General features: G+C 42.8%; 1 pseudogene; it reads left to right on the plus strand.

Moving 5' to 3' along the window:
- The first annotated feature begins 5,025 nt into the window (after positions 1–5,025).
- Positions 5,026–5,177, plus strand: LOC142355579 (5.8S ribosomal RNA; annotated as a pseudogene).
- Positions 5,178–5,383: the final 206 nt, after the last annotated feature.

The raw sequence follows: 5,383 nt of genomic DNA on the forward strand, positions 1-5,383 counted from the left end.
GGAATGGACTTAAAAGCTCCATTGATGAACGAGTAGGGGCAAGTCTGGTGCCAGCAGCCGCGGTAATACCAGCCTCTACAAGCGTATGCAATAGTTGCTGCGTTTAAAAAGCTCATAGTTGGATCTGTTTGAGTAGAACGGCAACATGGTCTTCAGTTAAATCTGTTGACTCGTTCCGCTCATCCTTCGCATCGAAGAAATAGTTTGCACTTAAATGTGACGAACTGTGGAAACGGTGTTTTCACCCTGAGAAAATTAGAGTGTTCAAAGCATCCTTTGGGATCGAATAATAAAGCATGGAATAATGGAGAATGACCCGCTACTCGATTGATGCCGGTTGGCTGAGTGCGGTAATGATTGAAAGGAACAGACGGGGGCATTTGTATTGCTACGTTAGAGGTGAAATTCTTGGATCGTGGCAAGACAAACTACTGCGAAAGCATTTGCCAAGAATGTTTTCATTAATCAAGAACGAAAGTCAGAGTATTGAAGAGGATTAGATACCCTCGTAATTCTGACCATAAACTATACCAACCTACAATTTGTCAAAGTCGATCTTGACTTGGCAAGAGATTAACCGGGAAACCAAAGTTTATTGGTTCCGGGGGAAGTATGGTTGCAAAATCGAAACTTAAAGGAATTGACGGAAGGGCACCACCAGGAGTGGAGCCTGCGGCTTAATTTGACTCAACACGGGAAAACTCACCCGGTCCAGACATCTTAAGGATTGACAGATTGAATATCTTTCATGATTATATGGGCGGTGGTGCATGGCCGTTCTTAGTTAGTGGAGTGATCTGTCTGGTTAATTCCGATAACGAACGAGATCTTCTCCATCTAAATAATGAAATTCACTATATGTGAATTCAAACACTTCTTAGAGGAACTATGCGGAATTAAATACCGCAGATGAAGTGAGGCTATAACAGGTCTGTGATGCCCTTAGATGTTCTGGACTGCACGCGCGCTACACTGTGTACTTTTAGATTGAGTACTCAGCCCTTGGTCCGAAATGGACTGGGCAATCAGAGAAAAGTACAGCGCTTCAAGGGGATCGTCTGTTGTAACTTGCAGACGTGAACCAGGAATTCCTGGTACTTATGAGTCAACAACTCATAGGGATTACGTCCCTGCCCTTTGTACACACCGCCCGTCGCTACTACTGATTGGATAGTTAAGCAAGAATTGCAAATTCCTACTGTTGGGACTTCGGTCTCCGGCAACGGGATGAAGCGGATCGAGCTTAATTGTCTAGAGGAAGTAAAAGTCGTAACAAGGTTTCCGTAGGGGAACCTGCGGAAGGATCAGTGATTGATTCCTTCGGGCATGGCTGCTGGTAGAGGCCATGTCTGTAGTGCGCATGACGCTCTGTCGCTAGAGATTGCTTGGCAACCAATCTCGAATTATGTATCGAGCTCAAAAACTACTTGTGTGGATACATAGTTCAGCAGTCATGGCAAGGGACTGCTTAAAGGGAGACTAGTTAGCAAAAGCAGCCTAGCAGAACTGCAGCTATCTAGATCTCAGAAGCTGGGTTATAGAAGCCCAGCTATAGACTTGTGAATGAGAAAGGCCTAAAAAGGTCCACAAGTCGCGTGGTTAGAACCGACACGCAAAAATCCCAGCGAGTGACAGAGCGTTGCGCTGTTCAGTGGGAAAGAGTTGAGCTACTCGGGGCGCCCACTGAACTTGCTCCGAGCCAAAGGCTCGAAAAAACACAGCTTAGCCTCAGATCCTTTACATAGAAGGCTAGCTAAAATAAACTTACCTTGGACGAGGGTAAAGTTTAGTCAGTTCTTAGGGGAGAGTAATCCACAGCTTCTCGCCCTCTGAACATTCTCCCAGATATGTAGGTCTGGGAGAGTCTCCTCCTGTTCTTCGGAATCTGGAGGTAGACAAAGACAGTACGATACGATCTTGCATCGGGATGACTAACCGATAATGATCATAATCTGACAATTTTTCCGGCTTGAGGCACCGGAGTCAGATTAAAGACACATACTGAACTAAAGGCGTATGTGCAAAGCTTGTCGGAGTGTAGAGAGTCAAGCTGAGTTGACTCGTCACGTGGTGATGACAACAGCCATGTGCAAAACACTCACAACTTTATCGTCTATGTGGAAAAGGTTGCTAACAGCGCTCTCTATGAGAGGCCCTCGCATATAACTATACGAGGAAAAGGCGATAGAGTTGTTTGAATGTGGGGCAGGTTCATCGACAAGCTAAGTTGATCACATTCTTGTTGTGGCATCCTACTAGAATTGGTCACGGTCTGCACCAACTCTCCCCAAGTTGGCCAGACTTAAAACTAGAAATAAGGTTTGCAGCTATGTGAACCTAGAAACTGTAAAGGAGTTGAAAGAACTTAAAGGAATTGAAAGAGGCCTTGAGGTATATCCTCTTGGTAAAGACCCACAAAAGCTCACAAAAGTGGCTTCGAAGGGCAAAACTGGTTCATCCAAAACAATTGGAGAGCTTAAAGCAGAACCAATTCGAATGAAACACTATTGGTGAAACTTCATCATGAGAACGTCACAAGCTGATCACGCTCTATGATATGACTAGTATTATGTTGCTTCTAGTAGGCTAAGCGCAAGCCGAAACATCAACATGTGAAAGTCGTAGAATTTTGCAATCAAACTGTGGCTAGTACTGTGATGTTACTAGTAACCTGGTGTTCCGTCATATGGCCAAGAGAGCATTTGAAGGCGAAACTTCTGCATGGGAAAGCTGCATCATGATCAAAATTTTATATCGAGTATTATGTTGACGTTAGTAGGCCTTGGCCGAAAACGCAGCATGTGAAAGGTATAGATAAAAGTTATTGTTGCAGTCAGTACTGTGTAGTTACTAGTAGCTGGATTTAAGCTCAAAATGAGACACTGTTGGTGAAACTTCATCATGAGAATGTCACAAGCTGATCAAGCTCTATGATATGACTAGTATTATGTTGCTTCTAGTAGGCTAAGCGCAAGCCGAAACATCAACATGTGAAAGTCGTAGAATTTTGCGATCAAATTGTGGCTAGTACTGTGATGTTACTAGTAACCTTGTGTTACGTCATATGGCCAAGAGAGCATTTGAAGGCGAAACTTCTGCATGGGGAAGCTGCATCATGAACAAAAGTTTATATCGAGTATTATGTTGACATTAGTAGGCCCTGGCCGAAAGCGCAGCATGTGAAAGGTATAGATAAAAGTTATCGTTGCAGTCAGTACTGTGTAGTTACTAGTAGCTGGATTTAAGCTCGAAATGAGACACTGTTGGTGAAACTTCATCATGAGAACGTCACAAGCTGATCACGCTCCATGATATGACTAGTATTATGTTGCTTCTAGTAGGCTAAGCGCAAGCCGAAACATCAACATGTGAAAGTCGTAGAATTTTGCGATCAAATTGTGGCTAGTACTGTGATGTTACTAGTAACCTTGTGTTACGTCATATGGCCAAGAGAGCATTTGAAGGCGAAACTTCTGCATGGGGAAGCTGCATCATGAACAAAAGTTTATATCGAGTATTATGTTGACGTTAGTAGGCCCTGGCCGAAAGCGCAGCATGTGAAAGGTATAGATAAAAGTTAGCGTTGCAGTCAGTACTGTGTAGTTACTAGTAGCTGGATTTAAGCTCGAAATGAGACACTGTTGGTGAAACTTCATCATGAGAACGTCACAAGCTGATCACGCTCTATGATATGACTAGTATTATGTTGCTTCTAGTAGGCTAAGCGCAAGCCGAAACATCAACATGTGAAAGTCGTAGAATTTTGCAATCAAACTGTGGCTAGTACTGTGATGTTACTAGTAACCTTTTCTTACGTCATATGGCCAAGAGAGCATTTGAAGGCGAAACTTCTGCATGGGGAAGCTGCATCATGAACAAAAGTTTATATCGAGTATTATGTTGACGTTAGTAGGCCCTGGCCGAAAGCGCAGCATGTGAAAGGTATAGATAAAAGTTATCGTTGCAGTCAGTACTGTGTAGTTACTAGTAGCTGGATTTAAGCTCGAAGTGAGACACTGTTGGTGAAACTTCATCATGAGAACGTCACAAGCTGATCACGCTCTATGATATGACTAGTATTATGTTGCTTATAGTAGGCTAAGCGCAAGCCGAAACATCAACATGTGAAAGTCGTAGAATTTTGCGATCAAATTGTGGCTAGTACTGTGATGTTACTAGTAACCTTGTGTTACGTCATATGGCCAAGAGAGCATTTGAAGGCGAAACTTCTGCATGGGGAAGCTGCATCATGAACAAAAGTTTATATCGAGTATTATGTTGACGTTAGTAGGCCCTGGCCGAAAGCGCAGCATGTGAAAGGTATAGATAAAAGTTAGCGTTGCAGTCAGTACTGTGTAGTTACTAGTAGCTGGATTTAAGCTCGAAATGAGACACTGTTGGTGAAACTTCATCATGAGAACGTCACAAGCTGATCACGCTCTATGATATGACTAGTATTATGTTGCTTCTAGTAGGCTAAGCGCAAGCCGAAACATCAACATGTGAAAGTCGTAGAATTTTGCAATCAAACTGTGGCTAGTACTGTGATGTTACTAGTAACCTTTTCTTACGTCATATGGCCAAGAGAGCATTTGAAGGCGAAACTTCTGCATGGGGAAGCTGCATCATGAACAAAAGTTTATATCGAGTATTATGTTGACGTTAGTAGGCCCTGGCCGAAAGCGCAGCATGTGAAAGGTATAGATAAAAGTTATCGTTGCAGTCAGTACTGTGTAGTTACTAGTAGCTGGATTTAAGCTCGAAGTGAGACACTGTTGGTGAAACTTCATCATGAGAACGTCACAAGCTGATCACGCTCTATGATATGACTAGTATTATGTTGCTTATAGTAGGCTAAGCGCAAGCCGAAACATCAACATGTGAAAGTCGTAGAATTTTGCGATCAAACTGTGGCTAGTACTTTGATGATGCTTGTAGCCAACCGAATTGGTTGAAAAGCCCAATAAGTAAGCTAACTTGGGAGAGCTTGTTGGAAACCAAATGCTACTAGATTGGTCCAAATACATCCTTCAACAGGGGATCACTTGGCTCGCTTTACGAAGAGGAGCACAGCTATATGTGTTAATTCGGTATGAATCGCAAGATTTGTTTACCGACCTCTCTAACGCAAAAGGCGGTCTCGGCTTCGGCTGTTGACTGCGTCCGATTCAGGGTTATATAACTCTCGATTGAACACATTGATGTTCTATTGTTGGTGCTTCCAATAAAATTGGAACACTTAAAGCAGAACCGATTCAAATAATAGCATTCTGATCAATGATTGCATTCCTTGATCAAGAACTGCTGGAGTCATTGTGATGGCGAATTTTCTTCATAAGAAAATTGCAAAGAGACGGAACTTAATGAGACTAGTATTATGTTG

The sequence above is a fragment of the Convolutriloba macropyga genome, unplaced genomic scaffold (assembly GCF_964194025.1).
Source record: "Convolutriloba macropyga unplaced genomic scaffold, txConMacr16.3 SCAFFOLD_6134, whole genome shotgun sequence".
Classification (NCBI taxonomy): domain Eukaryota; kingdom Metazoa; phylum Xenacoelomorpha; order Acoela; family Convolutidae; genus Convolutriloba; species Convolutriloba macropyga.